General features: G+C 46.7%; 1 protein-coding gene across 5 annotated transcripts in view; it reads left to right on the plus strand.

The window, feature by feature from the left end:
- The window catches only part of GATAD2B (GATA zinc finger domain containing 2B), a 100,664-nt gene that overhangs the window by 24,988 nt on the left and 53,064 nt on the right, over positions 1 to 22,612 (plus strand). Inside the window, exon 1 of one of the 5 annotated variants that reach the window (XM_051857278.3) lies at positions 14,576 to 14,594. The exons of the other annotated variants lie outside the window; for them this stretch is intronic. The gene's annotated coding sequence lies outside the window, so the exon portion shown is untranslated. Of the gene's footprint in view, positions 1 to 14,575; positions 14,595 to 22,612 lie in introns of those variants that run through there. 5 annotated transcript variants of the gene reach the window in all.

Raw genomic sequence — 22,612 nt, forward strand, 5'->3', positions numbered from 1 at the left:
TGGCCCCCACTTACATTCTTTGGTTCTAATTTCAGGGCCTACTGTTCAGAGTAAAACGAAATAAGCCTAGTTTTCATAAACATTAAGAAATGGACTGATCCAAGGGTCTAAATCGTGTTCAAAGTTACCATTTTCTTTGAGATTAAGAGATTTGGAGATTGTTACGTTGATTTATTGTTAATGGTAGTGGTATTTGTCTTGCTTTATTCCTATTCAGGAAGTCTGTCATTTTATGTCCAAGAAGCAAAGCTTGTCTTTTGGGCTTATTAATATCAATTTTCTTAAATTCAAATCACTAAAATATTTCATTTTATTGACTGTTCAAAAGATTTAGATAAAATACTGATCTTTATCTTTCTTACTGCTTAACATTTTTGGAAATGAAAGAGGAAACTGGAAGTTTCCGTTGTCTTATGGTCACTAGAGATTGTTTTGTAGAGTTTGCCCAAATGAAGTGGGTTCTAAATTTTAAATGTTGGAAGTTCTGATATTTGGGATGAAATTTATTCCTAGAGTTTTCTTTTATTTCTGTTAGTTTAATAAGCATCTTTTAACAAACTTTAATGAAAGGGAAAGAATTTCTGGTTCATTTACTTAAATTGATGGCACTTTAATTTCCTCAAAATTTTTTATATAATTAGGCTGGGGGGGCCAGTGCTATGGTACAGTAGGTTAATCCACTGCCTGCAGCTCTGACATCCCATATGGATGCTGGTTCAAGTCCCAGCTGCCCCTCTTCAATCCAGCTCTCTGCTATGGCCTGGGAAAGCAGTGGAAGATGGCCCAGGCTCTTGGGCCCCTGCACCCACATGGGAGACCTGGAAGAAGCTCCTGGCTCCTGACTTCGGATTGGCCCATACCAGCTGTTGTGGCCATTTGGGGAATGAACTAGTGGAAGGAAGACCTTTTTCTGTCTCTATCACTGTCTGTAACTCTACCTCTTAAATAAATAAATAAAATCTTTAAAAAAAATTTAAATAAAAACATTAGGCTAGGGCCTCCCTTCAAACATTAGTTTGGAAAGAGATAAAGTGTCAATAAAAAGAAGGTGCTAACTCCTTCAGAGTAAACTCTGAAAGGAAGAATTTTAATTTGTTAGTAACTTTTGTACCCGGAGAAATGCCAGCTACATAGGAGAAATGCCAGCTATGTATGTGACTAATCTGTTTAGTGATCAGAAAATAAAAAATTGAGGTGGGCATTGTGGTGCAGTCCATGTCCACTTGCAGCACGGTCATTCCATATCAAAGTGTCGCAATTCAGCTCCCTGCTGGTGCACCTGGGAAAGCAATGGAGGATGGCCCAAGTAGTGGGCCACTGGCATCCACATGGCATATCTTGATGGAGTTCTGAGCTCCTGGCTTTGGCGGCTTTGGCTTGCCCCAATATATGGTAAGATTAAAAAAAAAAATGCAAGCTAGTACAAAATTTTAAAATTTTTAAAGTATCTGATGGTAAAAAATTAAAAAAATTTTTTTGAAATGCAGAAGAACAGAGAAAGAGAGGGAAACTGTGCCAGGCTGAAGCTGGGAACTGGGAACTCAATCCAAGTCTTTTGGGGTGGCAAGAACCCAATTATCAGAGCCATCACTGCTACCTGCAAGGGTCTGGATTAGCAAGAAGCTGGAGTCAGGAACCGGAGTCAGAAATCGAATTCAGGTACTCTTATAGGTGATGCAGGCATCTTAACTACTAGGCTGAGTGTACACTCCCAATAGTTTTTTTTTTTTTTTTTCTTCTACAGAGAGAGAGTTATAGACAGTGAGAGAGAGAGAGAAAGGTCTTCCTTCCATTGGTTCACTCCCCTAATGGCCTCTACGGCCGGTGCTGCACTGATCTGAAGCCAGGAGCTGGGTACTTCCTCCTGGTCTCCCATGCGGGTGCAGGGACCCAACCACTTGGGCCATCCTTCACTGCCCTCCTGGGCAACAGCAGAGAGCCGGACTGGAAGAGGACTAGTACCCGGCGCGCCAACCTGGGGTGCCGGCGCTGCAGGCAGAGGATTAGCCAAGTGAGCCACGGTGCCGGCCCTCAATAGTTTTTAAATAGTTACACCTATATACATAAAGTAAAAATACTAAAAAAAATTTGACAGTGATAATGATCAAAATCTATAGTTACCTTTGAGGAAAAAAGGATAGAAATAGAATTTGCAGTAGTTACACAGCTTCAGTTTTATTTGTGATGTTTTCTTTTTCTTTTGTTAAAGATTATTTGAAAGAGTTAGAAGGAGAGACAGAGAGAAAGGTCTTCCATCTGCTGATTCATTCCCCAGATGGCTGCAACAGCCAGTATTGGGCCAGGCCAAAGCCAGGAACTGGGTGCTTATCTGTGTTTCTCATGTATGTGACAGGGACCCAAAAACCTGGGCCATCTTCTGCTTTTCCCAGCGCATTAGCACGGAACTGGATTGGAAGTGGAGCAACTGGCACAGAAACTGATGCCCATATGGGATGCTGGAGTCACAGGTGGCAGCTCTACCCACTCCGGCACAGCACAGACTCTGGCAGCTGCTTAACCCACTACACCACAACACCAACTCCATACAGTTGTGTGTGTGTGTGTGTGTGTGTTTAAAGATGTATTTATTTACTTATTTGAAAGACAGAATTACAGAGAGGCAGAGAGAGAGAGAGCCTCCATCTGTTTGTTCACTCCCCAAATGGTTGCAGTGGTTGGGGCTGGGTCCGGCCGAAACCAGGAGCTTCATCTGGGTCTCCCATGTGGATAAAGGGTTCCAAGGATTTTGGCCATCTTCCACTGCTTTTTCAGGTGCATTAGTAGAGAACTGAATTGGATGTGGAGCCACTGGGACCCCAATCTGCACCCATAATGGAATGCTGGCATCACAGGCTGAGGCTGTACCTGCTGTGTCATAGCATCAGTGCCCCCGTACAGCTTTTTTTTTTTTTTTTTTAAAGATTTATATATTTATTTGAAAGGCAGAGTTACAGAGAGGCAGAGACAGAGACAGAGAGAGAGGTCTTCCATCTGCTGGTTTACTCCCCAGGTAGCCACAATGGCCAGAGCTGTTCTGATCTGAAATTAGGAGCCAGGAGCTTCTTCTGGGTCTCTCTTGTGGGTGCAGGGGTCCAAAGACTTGGGCCATTTTCTGCTGCTTTCCCAGGCCATAGCAGAGAGCTAGATTGGAAGTGGAGCAGCCAGGACTCAAAATGGCACCCATGTGGGATGCTGCACTGCACGGCAGCTTCACCTGCTATGCCAGAGCGCTAGCTCCCCATAGTTTTGTTTTGTTTTTTGACAGGCAGACTGGACAGTGAGAGAGAAAGAGAGAGAGAGGCCTTCCTTTGCTGTTGGTTCACCCTCCAATGGCCACCGCGGCCGGCGTGCTGCAGCTGGCGCACCGCGCTGATCGGAAGCCAGGAGCTAAGTGCTTCTCATGGGGTGTAGGGTCCAAGCACTTGGGCCATCCTCCACTGCACTCCTGGTCCACAGCAGAGAGCTGGCCTGGAAGAGGGGCAACCAGGACAGAATCTGGCGCCCCAACCAGGAGTACAACTCTGTGTGCCGGCCCCGCAGTCGGAGGATTAGCCTATTGAGCCACAGCGCCGGCCTCCCATTCAGTTTTAAATGGTTGGAAAAAATCAAAAGATTATTTTGTGATATGTGAAAATTATATGAGATTCAGAGTTTAGTGTTCATAATTTTTATGCCTTTTTTTTTTCTTTTGACAGGCAGAGTGGACAGTGAGAGAGAGAGACAGAGAGAAAGGTCTTCCTTTTGCCGTTGGTTCACCCTCCAATGGCCGGCGCATTGCGTTGATCCGATGGCAGGAGCCAGGTGCTTCTCCTGGTCTCCCATGGGGTGCAGGGCCCAAGCACTTGGGCCATCCTCCACTGCACTCCCTGGCCACAGCAGAGAGCTGGCCTGGAAGAGGGGCAACCGGCGCCCCAACCGGGACTAGAACCCGGTGTGCCGACGCTGCAAGGTGGAGGATTAGCCTAGTGAGCCACGTCGCCAGCCCTTTTTATGTTTTTTTTTTGTTTTGTTTTGTTTTGTTTTTGTTTTTTTTTTTAAAGAGATTTATTTGTTTGAAAGGCAGAGTTAGAGAGAGGTCTTCCATTCACCAGTTCACTCCCCAAATGGCCACAACAACCAAGCTGGGCTTGGCTGAAGTTAGTTGCCTGGAACTCTGTCCAGGTTTCTCATGTGATAGACCGGGGTCCATGTACTTGTGCTGTCTTCTGCAGCCTTCCTGTGATCATTAGTAGGGAGTTCAATAGGAAGTGGAGCAGCCAGGCCTTGAACTGGCACTCATATAGCATGCTGGCACTGCAGGCTGCTGCTTAATCTGCTCAATAAAGCTGGCCTTCATAAATTTTTTATTGGAAGCAGCCATACACATTTGTTTACATATTATCAATGGTTGCTTTCATGCTGCTAGAATGTCAGAATTCTAACCATGACAAAGATGGTAAGGCCCTGAAGTCTAAAATATTTACTGTCTGGGCTCTTTACATAAAAAGCTTGCCAATCTGATATGGATGAATTCTGGTTTTAGATTAATGTTGCTGTAACTGGACAGTTGAGTTATTAGTGAGTATCTTAATATGTTAGAAATAGTTATTACCAGATTGTGCTTTTTTGGACACTTTATGTGTCAGTCACTTAGGGGACAGCACTGTGGCGCAGCAGGTTAAAGCCCTGGCCAGCAGCGGCAGCATCCCATATCGACACCAGTTCTGGTCTTGGCTGCTCCACTTCTGATTGAGCTCTTTGCTAATGTGCTTGGGAAAGCAGTGAAGGATGGTCCAAGTGCTTAGGCCCCTGCACCCCCACATGGGAGACTTGAAAGAAGCTCCTGGTTCCTGGCTTTGGATTGGCTCAGCTCTGGCCATTGTGACCATTTGAGGAGTGAACCAGCAGATGGAAGACCTACCTCTCTCTCTGTCTCTACCTCTCTGTAACTGTCAAATAAATTAAAAAATCTAAAATAAGCCGGCGCCGTGGCTCACTAGGCTAATCCTCCGCCTTGCGGCGCCGTCACACTGGGTTCTAGTCCCGGTCGGGGCGCCGGATTCTGTCCCGGTTGCCCCTCTTCCAGGCCAGCTCTCTGCTGTGGCCAGGGAGTGCAGTGGAGGATGGCCCAAGTGCTTGGGCCCTGCACCCCATGGGAGACCAGGATAAGTACCTGGCTCCTGCCATCGGATCAACGCAATGCGCCGGCCATTGGAGGGTGAACCAACGGCAAAGGAAGACCTTTCTCTCTGTCTCTCTCTCTCACTGTCCACTCTGCCTGTCAAAAATAAATAAATAAATAAATAAGTACTTTTTTTAATTGATCACTTAGATAATTGACATTTAGCCAAGTTTCAAAATGGTTACCCAATAGTGGTCTGGTCTTTTGTTTCTGATTGTAAATTTACCTTTGACAGTTGTGATTGACAGGTTTGTGTGTGTGTTAAAGATTTATTTATTTATTTGAAAGAGTTACAGAGAGGCAGAGAGAGAGAGAGAGGTGTTCCATCTGTTGGTTCACATCCCCACATGTGAAGGTTGGAGCTGCACTGATCCAAAGCCAGGAGCCAGGAACTTCTCCGGGTCTCCCATGAGGGTACAGGGGCCCAAGGACTTGTCTCATCTTCTACTGCTTTCTCAAGCCATAGCAGAGAGCTGGATTGGAAATGGAGCAGCTGGGACTCAAACCAGCGCCCATATGGGATGCTAGCACTGCAGGTGGCAGGCTTACCTGATAGCCACAGCACCAGCCCCCCCCCCCCTTTTTTTTTTTAAAGATTTACTTACTGATTTGAAAGAGTTACACAGAGAGAGGGAGAGACAGAGAGATCTTCCATACTGGTTCACTCTCCAAATGGCTGCAGCAGCCAGGGTTGTACCAGGTCTAAACCAAATGCAAGGAGCTTCTTCCACATCTCCCATGTGGGGGTAGGAGCCCAAGGACTTAAGCCATCCTCTGCTGCTTTCCCAGGTGCATTATCAGGGCGCAGGACCAGAAGTAGAGCATCCAGATTTTGAATTGGTGCCCATAATGGGATGCCAGCACCACAGGCTGTGCCACAGTGCTGACCTTTTTTTTTTTTTTTTTTTAAAGATTTGTTTTATTCATCTGAAAGGCAGAGTTCCATCTGTTGGTTCACTCCTCAAATGACTTGAACAGCAGGGGCTGGACCAGTCAGAAGCCAGGAGCTTCTTTCAGATCCCATATGGGTGCATGGGCCCAAGGACTTTGGCCATCCCTGCTGCTTTCCCAGGAGCATTATCAGGGAGCTGGATTGGAAGTGGAGTAGCTGGGTCTCAAACCAATACCCATTTGGGCTGCCAGTGTCACAGGTGGTGGCTTAACCTGCTATGCCACATCACTGACCCCGGACATTTTTATTTTTAATTTGTACTTATAAGAGGCAGGAAGAGAGATCTTTGATCCACTGGTTCATTCCTCAGATGCCTGCAATAGCTGGGGCTGGACCAGACTTAAGCCAAGAACCCATAGCTCAATTCAGGTCTCTCACATGGTCTCAATTCAGGGACCCACATACTTGAGCCAATCATCTGTTTCCTCCCAGAATGGCATGTTAGCAAAGAAGCTGGAATTCAGAGTGAAGCCAGGACTTGAACCCAGGCATTCCAGTGTGGGATTCTGGCATTCTAGTGTCTTAACTGCTGGGCCAAATGCCCAACCAAAAGTTTGACTTTTTTTTAAAGATTTTATTTTACTTACTTGAAGAACAGAGTTACAGAGAGAGGTAGAAACACACAGATAGAGGTCTTCCATCCACTGGTTCACTCTCCAAATGGCTGCAATGTCCAGAGCCGAGCTGATCTGAAACCAAGAGCCAGGAGCTTCTTCCAGGTCTCCCACATGAGTGCAAGGCCCAAAGACTTGGGCCATCCTCTGCTGCTTTTCCATGTGCGTTATCAGGGAGCTGGATCAGAAGTGGAGGAGCCAGGACTTGAACCAGCACTGCAGGCTGGTATGCCAGCGCTTTAGGCCAGGGCTTTAACCCTCTGTGCCACAATTCCAGCCCCCAAAGTTTGACATTTAAAACAAAAAGTTGATTTATTTTTATATATTTGAAAGGCAGAATGAGACAGACACACACACACACACACACACACAAATTTTATTCCCTGGTGCATTCCTCAAATCCCACAATAGCTGGGACTGGGTTAACTCGGAGTCAGGTACCTAGAAGTCCATCCAGGTCTTCATGTGGATGGCAGGGACTCAAGTACTTGAGTCATCATTCTGGGATGTATATTAGCAAGAAGTTAGATCAGAACCAGAGTAGCATAGCCTGGACTTGAACCAAACACTCTGATAAGAGATGCAAGTGTCTCAGGCAGCGGGTTAACTCTGTGTGCCACAATGCCTGCTTCCAGAGCTGTGTGATTTGAAATTGATGTTTTGATAGTTTATTATTTGTTATTTCTAATAATTTTCAACAAATGCAGTGATCGTTTAGAGGACTATCATGTTTATTTTTTTTTTTTATTTTATTTTATTTTTTTTTGACAGGCAGAGTGGACAGTCAGAGAGAGAGACAGAGAGAAAGGTCTTCCTTTGCCGTTGGTTCACCCTCCAATGGCCGCCGCTGCAGCCGGCGCACCGCGCTGATCCTGGCAGGAGCCAGGAGCCAGGTGCTTTTCCTGGTCTCCCATGGGGTGCAGGGCCCAAGCACCTGGGCCATCCTCCACTGCACTCCCTGGCCATAGCAGAGAGCTGGCCTGGAAGAGGGGCAACCGGGACAGAATCCGGCGCCCCAACCGGGACTAGAACCCGGTGTGCCGGCGCCGCAAGGTGGAGGATTAGCCTATTGAGCCACGGCGCCGGCCTATCATGTTTATTTTTAAAGAATTGTTTATTTGAATGTCAGTGACAGACATAGAGAGGTCTTTCCTCAGGTGCATAAGCAGAAAGCTGGATTGGAAGCACATGGAATGGGGGTGTCCCAGTCACTGAGACAGAACACTCTCCTCTATAATACTCAAACATAACAAACACATAGTTGCTGAGTAAAGGCATGTTTTTGAGTAATCTTGTTTTTTAAATTTTAAAATGCATGTAACTTTGGTCAAGTGTTTACCTTTGGGAACTCATATGGTAGGAATGGTGATTTAAATCTAATATAATATAGTTAATATTTTTCAAAGGTAAATTCTGGATTCCAGAAGAAATTTTTCTTAAGCAACAACTTCCAGTTCAGAGCAACATAATGTAGTTTTGACTATATGTAGAAAGATATTGACTGACTTAGCCATCAGTTATTTCCTTGCGCAACACTCTGCTCTCCTAGCAGCCTTTTGGGTCTAATACTTAACACCAAAAGCCGGGTAATCCTATTTGAGATAACTTGTGTTACGTTCACATTCACCTCAGGTTGCATAAGATCATAGTGCTCTATTAGAAGAAATGGAGAAGGCAAAATCAGATGATTTGAATCCTTTATCATCTTCTCTTCTTTAAGACAGTATTGTGGGCTTGGTGTTGTGGCACATTGATTATTGTGCCTGCGACGCTGGTGTTCCAGATGAGTGCTGGTTTGAATCCCGGCTGCTCCACTTCAGATCCAGCTCTCTGCTGATGTGCCTGGGAAAGCAGTGGAAGATGGCCTAGATGCTTGGGTTCCTGCAAGGCACATGGGAGACCCGAATGGAGTTCCATTCTCTTGTCTTCCATTTGGTCTAGCCATGGCTGTTATATCCATTTTGGGAGTGAACCAGTTCTTGCTCTCACTTTGCCTTTCAAAGAAAGAAAGAAATCTTCAAAAAAAAAAAAAAAAAAAAAAAAGATACTAAAAACCATATTAGTTTTTAGAGCCATAGCCATGGTATTGTAAAAATTAACTGAAAGTATTTGTTTAATCGATTTCTCCTTTTAAAAGTTCTTCAGAAAGGGATCTTAGGTTCAGGGTTGTGACAGGATGGATGAAGCTGCTGCTTGCAATGCCAACATCCAATATCCAAGTGCTGGGAATCTGGGCTGCTCCACTTCTGATCCAGCTTCCTGCTGGGAACCTGCCATCCACATGGAAGACCAGGATAGAGTTCTTGGCTCCGGGCTTCAGCCTGGCCCAGCCCTGGCTTTGCAGTGGCCATTTGAGGGAGTGAAATAGCAGATGGATGATCTCTCTGTTGATCTGCCTTTCAAATGAACAAAAAATTTTTTAAAGGGATCTTAATAAAATTGCCTTACATATAAAAAAATTAAGATAAAGTATCTTTGGGGCTGGTGTTTATAGTGGTTAAACTGCTGGTTGTGATGCTTACATACCATATTAGAGTGCCAAGGTTTGAGTCCCAGTTTCATCTCAGTTCCAGCTTCCTGCTCATATAATCCCTGGGAGGTGGCAGGTGTTGGCTCAAGTAATTGAATCCCTGCCATCCATGTGGGAGATCTGCATTCAGTTACTGACTCTCTGCTTCAGCCTAGCTTTGGTTATTGTGGGCATTTGTTGAGTGAGAGCAGAGGAACTCTGTCTGTCTCTTGAATAAATAAGAATTAAAAAGTACATATTCTGGAGCTGGTGCTTTGGCATAGTAGGTTAAGCATTCGCCTGTGGTGCTGGCATTCTGTGTGGGTGCTGGTTCAAGTCCTGGCTGCTCCTCTTCCAATCCAGCTCTCTGCTATGGCCTGGGAAAGCAGTAGAATATGGCCCAAGTGCTTGGGCCCCTGTAGCCGCATGGGAGACCCGGAGGACGTTCCTGGCTCCTGGCTTTGTATCAGTTCAGCTCTGGCCATTGCAGCCATTTGGAGAGTGAACCAGTGGATAGAAGACCTTTCTCTCTGTCTCTCCCTCTCTTTCTCTGTGTCACTCTAGCTCTCAAATAAAATTTTTTTAAAAATAGTATATAATCTGATGGTACTTTTCTCTAAGAAATTTATGGTTGTATAAATAGAGTATATAGGGCCCCTGCCTTGTGGCAAAGTGGATTAAGTCATCACCTGCAATGCCAGCATCCCATGTGCCAGTTCATGTCCTGGCTGCCCCACTTCTGATCCAACTCTCTGATACTGGCCTGGGAAAGCAGCAGAGGATGGCCCAAGTACTTGGGCCCCTACTATTCACGTGGGAGACCTGGAAGAAGCTCCTGGCTTCAGCCCAGCCCAAGCTGTTGGGACCATTTCAGGGAGTGAACCAGCAGATGATGAAAGACCCTCCCTCTCTTTGTAGCTTAGCTTTTCAAATAAATTAAAAAAATAATAATAAAATAAAAAATAAGTAGAATATACTATGATCTTTTTTTTTTTTTTTTTAAGGTTTATTTATTGGGGTTGGAACTGTGGCATAGTGAGTTAAGTCACTGCCTGCAGTGCTGGCATCCTGTATGGGTGCTGGTTCGAATCTTAGCTGCTATTCCTCCTCCTCCTCTTCTTCTTCCTCTTCCCCTATCTCCCCTTCCTTCCCTTCCTCCTCTTCCTCTCCCTCCTCCTCTTTTTTTTTTAGAAAGATTTATTTTTTTTATTTGAAAGTCAGAGTTAAACAGAGAAGAAGGAGAGGCAGAGAGAGAGAGACGTCTTCCATCCTCTGGTTCACTCCCCAATTGGCTGCAATGGCCGGGGAGCTGTGCCTATCTGTAGCTAGGAGCCAGGAGCTTCCTCTGGGTCTTGCCACGTGGGCCCTGCTCCAGTTTCGATCCAGCTTCCTGCTCATGTACCTGGGAAAGCGGCAGAAGATGGCCCAAGTGCTTGCCCTCTGCACCCACATGGAAGATCTGGTAGAAGCTCCTGGCTCCTTGCTTCAGCCTGGCCCAGCCCTGGCTCTTGCAGTCATTTGAGGGAATGAACCAGTGTAGAAGACCGGCCGGCGCCGTGGCTCACTAGGCTAATCCTCCGCCTTGCGGCGCCGGCACACCGGGTTCTAGTCCCAGTTGGGGCGCCGGATTCTGTCCCGGTTGCCCCTCTTCCAGGCCAGCTCTCTGCTGTGGCCAGGGAGTGCAGTGGAGGATGGCCCAGGTGCTTGGGCCCTGCACCCCATGGGAGACCAGGAAAAGCACCTGGCTCCTGGCTCCTGGCTCCTGCCATCGGATCAGCGCGGTGCGCCGGCCGCGGCAGCCATTGGAGGGTGAACCAACGGCAAAAGGAAGACCTTTCTCTCTGTCTCTCTCTCTCTCACTGTCCACTCTGCCTGTCAAAAAAAGAAAAAAAAAGACCTCTCTCTGTCTCCATCTTCCTTCCCCCCACCCAACTTTACCTTTCAGATAAATAAAATAATAAATAATTTCTTAAAAACATTTATTTATTTGAAAGAATGCGAGACAGAGATAGATCTTCTGTCTGTTGATTTACTCCCCAAAGGGCCACAAGGGCTAGTCCTGGGCTGGGGGAAAGGCCAGGTGCCAGGAGCTTCTTCCAGATTCCCATGTTGGTGCAGGTGTCTAAGTACCTGGGCTGTCTCTACTGCTTTCCCAGGCATGTGAGCAGGAGGCTGGATCAGAAGTTCAGCACCCGAGAAAAATCTGGTTCCCATGTGGGATGTCAGCATTGCAGGCGGTGGCTTAACCTGCTACCCCACACTGCTGGCCCCACTAGGATCTTATAAACTCCTCAATCATTAATATTTCACTCAATATTGAGAGTTACTTTCTTTGCCCTGACAATTTTCCCATCTGGTCTTAAAGGCCCCCAAGCAATTATGTTTTTTATGATTCTCCTATTTTCCATTTCTTTTGCCTTATCCACTTTATCTACACTTGTTGTAGTGGAGAATTCAGTTCTTTTTTAGAGTGTTGTTTTTGATTGGAGATAGACAGGTGTCTCAATATTAAGAGCTAATATCTCATGCCTGAATTCATGCGGGTTTCTTTACTGCAACTTAGATCTTTCCTTGTTAGATTTTTGAAGAGCTTTTCTTATTTCCAAAGTCAGGAATAAGAAAGTCTCAATGAACACGATGGTTGATTGTACCTTACCTCAAATGTGATTATCAAGTTTACAAAGGAACAGATTACTGGAGTGAAATGGTCACGGAAACGACCTGAATGAATGCTGCTATCTTGAATTCAAGGGGTGAATCTTGGGGTCATCGAGGAATGTTTAGTAACTTGTCTCCATGTCACTCTGATGCCTCAGTTCTGTACCTCTTGTACCTGATTTCCATCTGTTGAGGCAAGGAAATATTGCGAGTCTTTTGCCTGTCAGTTTTTATAAACTTTTTTTTTTTTTTTTTTTTGACAGGCAGAGTGGACAGTGAGAGAGAGAGACAGAGAGAAAGGTCTTCCTTTGCCGTTGGTTCACCCTCCAATGGCCGCCGCGGCCGGCGCACCGCGCTGATCCGATGGCAGGAGCCAGGAGCCAGGAGCCAGGTGCTTTTCCTGGTCTCCCATGGGGTGCAGGGCCCAAGCACCTGGGCCATCCTCCACTGCACTCCCTGGCCACAGCAGAGAGCTGGCCTGGAAGAGGGGCAACCGGGACAGAATCGGGCGCCCCGACCGGGACTAGAACCCTGTATGCCGGCGCCGCTAGGCGGAAGATTAGCCTAGTGAGCCGCGGCGCCGGCCAAAATTTTTTTTTTTTTTTTTTTTTTTTTTGGCAGGCAGAGTGGATAGTGAGAGAGAGAGACAGAGAGAAAGCTCTTCCTTTGCCGTTGGTTCACCCTCCAATGGCCGCCGTGGCCAGCGCGCTGCGGCTGGCGCACCGCGCTGATCCGATGGCAGGAGCCAGGTGCTTATCCTGGTCTCCCATGGGGTGCAGGGCCCAAGCACTTGGGCCATCCTCCACTGCACTCCCTGGCCACAGCAGAGAGCTGGCCTGGAAGAGGGGCAACCGGGACAGAATCCGGCGCCCTGACCGGGACTAGAACCCGGTGTGCCGGCGCCGCAAGGCGGAGGATTAGCCTAGTGAGCTGCGGCGCCGGCAAAATGTTTTTTTAAAGATTAATTTTATTTATTTGAAAGGGAGAGTTACATAGAGAGATCGATCTTCCATCCACTGGTTCACTCCCCAGATGACTGAAGCAGCCAGGGCTGTGCCAGGCCTAAGCCAGGAACAAAGAGCTTTTTCCAGGTCTCCCATGTGGGTGCAAGGGTACAAGGACTTGGACCATCCTCTGCTGCTTTCCCAGGCACATTAGCAGGGAGCTAGATTGGAAGTGCAGCAGGCTGGACCCGAACCAGCACTCATATGGGATGCAGCACTTCAGGTGGCAGCCTAACTGGTTACACCACAGCATTGATGTCAAATGGAGGATCTTTTTTTTTTTTTTTTTTTTTTTTTGACAGGCCGAGTGGACAGTGAGAGAGAGAGACAGAGAGAAAGGTCTTCCTTTTCTGTTCGCTCACCCCCCAATGGCCGCTGCGGCTGGTGCGCTGCAGCCGGCGCACCGTGATGATCCAAAGCCAGGAGCCAGGTGCTTCTCCTGGTCTCCCATGGGGTGCAGGGCCCAAGCACTTGGACCATCCTCCACTGCACTCCCTGGCCACAGCAGAGAGCTGGCCTGGAAGAGGGGCAACCGGGACAGAATCCGGCGCCCCGACCGGGACTAGAACCCGGTGTGCTGGCGCCGCAAGGCGGAGGATTAGCCTAGTGAGCTGTGGCGCCAGCCAGATGGAGGATCTTTGTCTCTTCCCTCTCTGCCACTCTACCTTTCAAACACATACATACATATTTTAAAAGAATTACATTAGGGGCTAGTAGGTTAAGCTGCTACCTGTGACATCAGCATCACATATAAGAAAACTGACTGTGGCCGGCGCCGCGGCTCACTAGGCTAATCCTCCGCCTAGCGGCGCTGGCACACCGGGTTCTAGTCCCGGTTGGGGCGCCGGATTCTGTCCCGGTTGCCCCTCTTCCAGGCCAGCTCTCTGTTGTGGCCGGGGAGTGCAGTGGAGGATGGCTCAAGTGCTTGGGCCCTGCATCCCATGGGAGACCAGGATAAGTACCTGGCTCCTGCCATCGGATCAGCGCGGTGCGCCGGCCGCAGTGTGCCGGTCGCGGCGGCCATTGGAGGGTGAACCAACAGCAAAAGGAAGACCTTTCTCTCTGTCTCTCTCTCTCACTGTCCACTCTGCCTGTCAAAAAAAAAAAAAAAAAAAGAAAAAAGAAAACTGACTGTTCTACTTCTGATCCAGCTCCCTGCTAATGTACTTGGGAAACCAGCAGGAGATGGCCCCAAGTACTTGTGCTGCTGCCAATCCATGTGGGAAACCTGGATGGAATTCTAGGCTCCAGTTACAACCAGTGTATGGAAGATCTCAATCTGTGTCTCTCTGTGTAACTCTGCTTTTCAAATAAATGAATAAACCTTAAAAACAAAAAAAAAGGAAAGGGACAGAGGTAGGTGTTTGCTGCAACAGTTGCTTGAGGTGGCTGCATCCCATGTTAGAACGTGTGATTTCTGGCTCCTTCAAATCCAGCTTCCTGGGGCTGGCGCTGTGGTGCAGTGGGTTAATGCCCTGGCCTGAAGTGCTGGCATCTCATATGGGCACCGGTTCACATTCTGGCTGCTTCACTTCCGATCCAGCTCTCTGCTATGGCCTGGGAAAGCAGTAGAAGATGGCCCAAGTCCTTGGGCCCCTGCACCTGTGTGGGAGACTCGGAAGAAGTTCCTGGCTCCTGGCTTTGGATCGTTGCGGCCAGTTGGGGAGTGAACCATCGGATGGAAGACCCCTCTCAAGTGTGTGCGCGCTTTCTCTCTCTCTGCTTCTCCTCCTCTCTCTCTGAAACTCTTCCTTTCAAATAAATAAATAAATCTTAAAAAAAAAAATCCAGCTTCCTGCTGATGTACATTCTAGGAGGCAGCAGATAATGGCTTTGGTATTCGGATTCCTGCCACTCACATGGGAGACTCTGGCCCAGCCTTGCCTGCTGGGGTCCTTTTGAGCAGTGAAGCAGCAGATGGAAGGTCTCTGCATCTCTGCTGCTATGCCTTTCAAATAGATGAAAGAAAAGAGATCTCCCTCCTTGCGTTCACTCTCCAAATGTCTGAAACAGGTAGAACTGGGCTGGACCAAAGCTGGTAGCTGAGAATTCAGTTCAGATTTCTCATTTGCTTGGCAGGAACCCAATGACCTGGGCCATTACAACTTCCTTCTATGGCCCGCTTTAGCAGGAAGCTGAAACCAGGAGCCAGAGCTAGGTCTCGAATCCAGGTACTTGGATATGGAACATAGGCATCCCAATCTATGGCTTTAACTGCCAGGCTAAATGCTTGCCCCAGAGGTTTTCCACTTGCTGCTTCACTTCCAAATACCCACCACAGACAGGGCTGGCCAGGCAGGAACCCAGAAGTCAGTCTGGCTGGGCCTCTCCTGTGGATGGCTGGGACCCAAGTACTTGAGCTATCATTTGCTCTTTCCTAGGGAATGCATTAGTCATAAACTGGATTAAAAGTGGTGGAGGTAGGACTTGAATCAGGTGCTCTGATAGGGATGTCAGCATCCCAAGCAGTGTCTTTTTTATTTTTACAGGCTGAGTGGACAGTGAGAGAGTGAGACAGAGAGAAAGGTCTTCCTTTGCCGTTGGTTCACCCTCCAGTGGCCTCTGCGGCCGGCGCACTGCACTGATCCGAAGGCAGGAGCCAGGTGCTTCTCCTGGTCTCCCATGGGGTGCAGGGCCCAAGCACTTGGGCCATCCTTCACTGCACTCCCTGGCCACAGCAGAGAGCTGGCCTGGAAGAGGGGCAACCAGGACAGAATCCAGCACCCCGACCGGGACTGGAACCTGGTGTGCTGGCGCCACTAGGTGGAGGGTTAGCCTATTGAGCCGCCGCGCTGGCCTAAGCAGTGTCTTAATGGCTGCAGCAAACAGCTGCTCCTGGTTTTTGACTTCAATTTCATTTGACTAATATTCTCTTTAATCTGATGGTTAAAGCGGAGAGTGGCAAGGCAAGCATGTAAAAGAGAAATGCTTAAGGCATGGTGTAGTGGAGAGTATGTACTTTGGAGCAAGCTGTCCTCTTCTGTTACTAGCTAAAAGAAAGACTTCATTCAAATATTTTAATTTCACTAAGGTAATAATCATCTCTAGAAGACAGTGTAGATTAGGTAAAGCTTTTAAATATTTGGTGTATTAAATGTTCAATGAATATAGATCTTTTATTTTTCCTGAATACTACTTTAGGGAATATGGTTTTTTTTCAGGGCATCACAACTTGGATAACAAATCCCAAGAAGTCTTTTTAAATCCTATTTTCAGTTCGTACAATTGAACACCTTTGGGACTGGCATTGTGGCATAATGGTAAAGCGGATTCCTGAAATGCCACCATCCCATATGGGCATCAGTTCGGGTCCCAGCTGCTCCACTTCCAATTCAGCTCCCTGCTAATGTGCCTGGGAAAGCAGCAGATGATGGCCCAAGTGCTTGGGCCCCTGTACTCATGTGAGAGACCCAGAAGAAGCTCCTACCTCCTGGCCCAGCCCAGCCCAGCCCCAGTTGTTATGTCCATTTGAGGAGTGAACTGGCTGATGGTTCTCTTTCTGTATTTCCCTCTCTTTCTCTGTAACTCTGCCTTTTAAATAAATAAATCTTAAAATAAAATTAAGTACCTTTGGGTTTGGGTGATTATGGCTTAGCTGAAAGGAATAGAGTTTCTGTATACAGTTCTTAATTTTTCAAGGCTCTGGTGGAAATAATCTATTGGTTTGAGAACATTTCTGGTATCTCCAACTATTAATCTAGACAACTGCCATATATGGAGGCAAATATTACAGCAAACCTAGAGTATTACCTTCCTCTGTTATGATGGAGAGTTAATTCATGGCTAATGGTAATCACTACTGACACTTAACTTGTATCTGTAGTTTGTTTCCTTCCTTTCTTCCTTTCTCTCTCTCTCTCTCTCTCTCTCTCTCTCAAGATTTATGTGTTTATTTGAAAGCTGGAATTACAGAGAGGCAGAGAGAGAAAGAGGGGTCTTCCATCTGCTAGTTCACTCCCCATATTGCTGCAGTGGCTGAAGCTGAGCTGATCTGAAGCCAGGAGCCAGGTTCTTCTGGGTCTCCCATGTGGGTGCAGGGACCCAAGCACTTGGGCCATCTTCTGCTTTTCCGGGCACATTAGCAGGGAACTGGATTGGAATTGGAGCAGCTGGGACTTGAACCCATGCACATATGGGATGCTGGCACTGCAGGTGGGTGCTTTACTGCTAGCCACAGTGCCATTCCCTTAACTTGTGCCTAAGTGCTTACAGATACAAGCCTACTTGTAGGGGGTACATTCCGAGACACTCAATGGATATTTGAAAACCAGGGTAGTGCCAAATCCTATGTATACTGTTTTTTTCTGCTGTCATCCAGTGTTACTACATAGTACCAGAATTAGTCTGTCCTCAATGTTTTATGCCTTACTGCCTCCTTTGCATTACTTCTCTTGCTTATTTAGTAAAATAAGGGTTACTTGAATACATGCACTGTGATACTGCGATATGACTACTAAGTAACAGACAGGTAGCATATACAGCATGGATATACTGGACAAAAGAACAGTGTAGGATTTAATCCCACTACTCAGAACAGCATGTGATTTAAAACTTAGATTATTTATTTCTGGAGTTTTCGATTTAATGTTTTCAAACATGGTTGAGTGTAGTTAACTAAAACCATGAAAGCAAAACTATACATAAGGGGGAGTACTGTAAATGGAGTTATATGGCCTGTTGTCACTGGCTTCCTTTACTTAACATATTTTCAGGGTTCATTTATGTTGTAAAGTGTGTCAGTATTTCATTCCTTTTTTGGGTAGGAGTACATAATCTATTGTATAGATATACCATATTTTGTTTTTTATTCAGAAATTTGTGGACATTTAGATTGTTTCAACCTTTTGGTTTTTTTTTTTTTTTTTTTTTTTTTGGACAGGCAGAGTGGACAGAGAGAGAGAGACAGAGAGAAAGGTCTTCCTTTTGCCATTGGTTCACCCTCCAATGGCCGCCGCGCTGCGGCCGGCGTACCACGCTGATCCAAAGGCAGGAGCCAGGTCCTTTTCCTGGTCTCCCATGTGGATGCAGGGCCCAAGCACTTGGGCCATCCTCCACTGCACTCCCGGGCCACAGCAGAGAGCTGGCCTGGAAGAGGGGTAACCGGGACAGAATCCGATGCCCCGACCGGGACTAGAACCTGGTGTGCCGGCGCCGCAAGGCGGAGGATTAGCCTAGTGAGCCGTGGTGCCAGCTAACTTTTTGGTTATCATGAATAATGTTTCTGTGAACATTTGTGGACAGGTTTACGTATAGAGGTAATACTTGCAATTTTTTTTTTTTTTTTAAGATTTATTTATTTGAAAGAGGGAGAAAGAGACAGATCTTCCACCTGCTGGTTCACCCCCAACATGGCCACAACTGCCAGAACTGGGCCATACCAAAGCCAAGAGCCAAGTGCCTCTTCCAGGTCTCCCACATGGATGCCATCCTCCACTGCTTTCCCAGGCACACTAGCAGGGAGCTGGATTGGAAGTAGAGTAGCCGCGACTGGAATCTGTGCCTATGTGGGATGCTGCTTAACCTGCCACACCACAATGCTGGCCCTGCAGTTCTCTCATTTATCTAGCAAAAGAGTTATTGGATCATATGGTAACTCTGTGTTTAACTTTGTGAGGAATTGTTCAAATTGGCTGTATCATCTTTCATTGGAATATAAGGGTTTTTAAGAAATAATTTTTTGTTCATTATATTTGGAAGGCCTCCAGAGAGACAAAGAACAAGATCTTCCATCTTCTGGTTCACTCCTCAAACATGACAGGTCAGGCGTGGCCAGGCCAAAGCCAAGAGGCCAGAACTTAATCCAGGTCTCCCAGGGTGGTAGGGACTCAAGCACTTGAGTCATCTTTAGCCTCTCAGGGTGCACAATAGCACGGAGCAGGAATTGGGAGCTAGGACTTCCATCCAGACGTTCTGATAGGGGATGTGGGTGCCCCAAGCAACATCTCAACCACTATACCAAACACCTCCCCCAGGAATGCAGTTCTTCCACATGCTCTCCAATACCTGTTATTATCTGTCTTTCATATTGTAGTTGTCTTAATGGATGTGAAGTGGGATTTTTTTTTTTTAAGAGAGGCAAACGGATCTGTATCTGTTAGTTCATTCTCCAAATGCCTGCAACAGCTGTGGCATGGCTAGGCTGGAGCCAAGAGTCAGAAATTCACTCTGAGTCTCCCATTTAGGTAGTGGGTACCCAATTGAGCTGTCACTTGCTGTTTCCTGGAAGGCACATTAGCAGGAAACTGGAATGGGAAGTGGAGCCAGAACTTGAATCCAGGTACTCTAGGATGCTGGTGTCCCAAGCAGCATTTCAACTGCTGCACCAAAAATCCACCCCAGTCTTTTTGTTTCGATTTGTATTTCCATGATGAGTAATGATACTGAGACTCTTCTCATGCTTGTTGGTTCTTGGTGTATCTTCTTAGGAAAAATACCTATCCAAATCATTTGCCCATTTAAAAAATGTATTTATTTGGAATCAGAAAGAGAGAGCTCCCAGAAAGAGAGAGCTCCCAATTCTGTTTCTTTTTTTTTTTTTTTTTTTTTTTTTGGACAGGCAGAGTGGACAGTGAGAGAGAGAGAAAGGTCTTCCTTTTTGCCGTTGGTTCACCCTCCAATGGCTGCCGCAGCTGGTGCGCTGCAGCCGACGCTGATCCGATGGCAGGAGCCAGGTACTTATCCTGGTCTCCCATGGTGCAGGGCCCAAGCACTTGGGCCATCCTCCACTGCCTTCCTGGGCCACAGCAGAGGGCTGGCCTGGAAGAGGGGCAACTGGGACAGAATCCGGCGCCCCGACCGGGACTAGAACCCGGTGTGCCAGCACCGCAAGGCGGAGGATTAGCTTAGTGAGCCGCGGCGCAGGCCCCAATTCTGTTTCATTTCTCAAGTGCCTACAACTTCTAGGGCTGGGCCAGGGAACTCAATCCAGATCTCCCACATGGGTAGTAGCAACCTAGTTATTTGAGCTATTAGCGGCAAACTAGAGCCAAGAACCAGAGCTTTAAAAAATAAAAACAAACAAACAAAAAACACTGGAGCTGAGTATTGGAAACTGTAATGGCTGGAGCTGGGCTGATTCAGAGCCAGAAGCAGGAGGAGCTTCTTCCAGGTCTCCCACATGGGTACAGGTGCCCAAGCACTTGGGCCATTTTCCACTGCTTCCCCAGGCCATCAGCAGGGAGCTGGATGGGAAGCAGAGCAGCCTGAACTCAAACCAATTACCATAAGTGATGCTGGCAGAGCAGGTGGATGCTTAACCTACTAAGTCACAGCACCAGCCCCAGAAACATTTTCTTTTTCTTTTTTGAAAAACATGTAAAGACACTTTTCCCTGCCCTGCCCTTTTTCTTTTTCTTTTCCCTTTCCTTTTCTTAATAATTATTTGAAAATCTTACACACAGAGAGAAGGAGAGGCAGAAAGAGAGAGAGAGAGAATCTTCCATCTGCTGGTTCACTCCCCAACTGGCCACTGTGGTTGGAGCTGTGCCCATGTGGGATGCCAGCACTGCAGGTGGTGGCTTTACTGGTTAAGCCACAGCGCCAGCCCCAGAAACTTTAAAAAAAAAATTATTTGGGGGTCCCACACTGTGGTTTAGCAGATAAAGCCTTCGCCTGCAGTGCCAGCATCCCATTTGGGTGCCTGTTCAAGACTCAGCTGCTCCACTTTGGATCCAGCTCTCTGCTATGACCTGGGAAAGCAGTGGAGGATGGCCCAAGTCCTTGGGCCTCTGTACCCACATGCACGTGCGAAGACCAAGAGGAAGCTCCTGGCTCCAGTGCATCTCCGGCCGTTGCGGTCAACTGGGGAGTGAACCACCAGATGGAAGGCCACTCTGTCTTTGTCTCTCCTTCTCTCTTTGTGTAACTCTTTCAAATAAATCTTAAAAAAAAAAAAAAGGCTCAAGTGCTTGGGCCCTGGCACCCATGTGGGAGATTTGAAAGACGCTCCTCTTGGCTCCTGGCTTTGGATCAGCCCAGGTCTGGCCGTTGCGATCATTTGGGGAGTGAACCAGCAGATAAAAGATCTCTCTCTGTTTCTGCCTCTAACTCTGCCTTCCAAATAAATTAATTAATTTAAGAAAATTTGAGAGACAGAGAGAAAGCTCCAACTATTGGTTCACTCCTCAAATGCCCACAGTTGTGTATTGGACCCAGGCCAGAGCCAAGAGCCTGGAATACAGTCCAGGTACTTTTGTGGGTGGCAGGAACCCAATTATTGGAGTGATAATTGTTGTGTCCCTAGATCTGCATTACTGGAAAGCTGAAGTCAGGTGATACAGCTCAGAATCCAGCCCATGCACTCCGAAGTGTCACGTGGGTGTCTTTACCACCAGGCTGAATGCTTGTTCCTAGAAATTGTTTTTTATTTTTAAAGATTTATTTTAAAGGGAAGGAGGGAGAGAGAAAGTGAGAGAAATAGATCTTCTGTGCTCCAGTTTAGTACCCAGAAGGCCACAGTGGCCAGGGTAGAGCCAGGCTGAAGCCAGGAACCAGGAGCTTCAGATTGGTCTCCTACATGGGTGCAAGTGCCTAGACATTAGGGCCATCTTTCACTGCTTTTCCAGGCCATTAGCAGAGGTAGCTGGGTTGAAAATGGCGCAGCTGGCACATGAACCAGCACTCATATGGGATGCCAGCATTGCAGGTGGCGGGTTTACCCTTTACATCACAATGCTGACCCCCCAAAACTTAATTTTGATGCAGCCTAGTTTGTCTTTGCTTGTGTTTTTGTGTTATAACTAAGAGATCAATGTCTATTTTGTGTTATAGCTAAAAGACCAAGTCTAATCTAGAGTTGCAAAGATTAACTCATGCAAAGTCAAACTGCAGATAAGAGCAGAATATTACTGTATATTGTTTTATAGACTGACAAAAGTTGACCAATATTTAAGTGTAGTTAGATATATTTAGTGGACTTATGAGCATGCTCTTTGAATGGTGGTTAAAAAACAGTTGGGGCCGCCACTGTGGAATAGTGGAGAAAGCTGCCGCCTGTAGTGCCGTCATCCCATATGGGCGCCAGTTCGAGTCCAGGTTGCTGCACTTCAGTCCATCTCTCTGCTATGGCCCGGGAAAGCAGTAGAAGATGGTCCAAGTCCTTGGGCTCCTGTACCCACGTAGGAGACCCCAAAGAAACTCCTGGCTCCTGGCTTCAGATTGGCACAGCTCTGGCAGTTGTGGCCATCTGGGGGAGTGAACCAGTGGATGAAAGACCTCTTCTCTCTCTGTCTCTGCCTCTCTCTAACTGCCTTTCAATAAATAGATAAATTAATCTTAAAAAAAAAAAAAAAAAAAAAAGACAATCTTCTTTCTTCTCTCCCTCCATCAACTGAGCTGGTGAGCCTCAGTTTAAAATTTACAGTTCTCATAGTTCTCTTATGGAAATGTGATACATGAGAGAAAAATAATATTTTCCTTACTGCATTTATCACATATATCATATTTTTAATCAAATTATTGTCATATTTTCCCTTATCTGCTAAAATGATAGCAGAATCTAGATCTGGAGACATCTCTTGAGCTTCTGTTAAGTGCAACTTACTGTGGCTGAGATGTTACAACATCAGCCACTTGATACTCGGTGTCATTGTGGGATTTTAGGGTTTTCCTTTGTAGTTTGCAAATTATTAAAAAATTATTTTTTGAAAGATATGGCAGAGACAGATCTTCCATCCACTGGTTCACTCCCCAAAAGCGTGAGATAGCTGAGCTGGA

This window comes from Oryctolagus cuniculus, chromosome 7 (genome assembly GCF_051225735.1).
Source record: "Oryctolagus cuniculus isolate XC-2025 breed Fujian yellow rabbit chromosome 7, ASM5122573v1, whole genome shotgun sequence".
NCBI lineage: Eukaryota > Metazoa > Chordata > Mammalia > Lagomorpha > Leporidae > Oryctolagus > Oryctolagus cuniculus.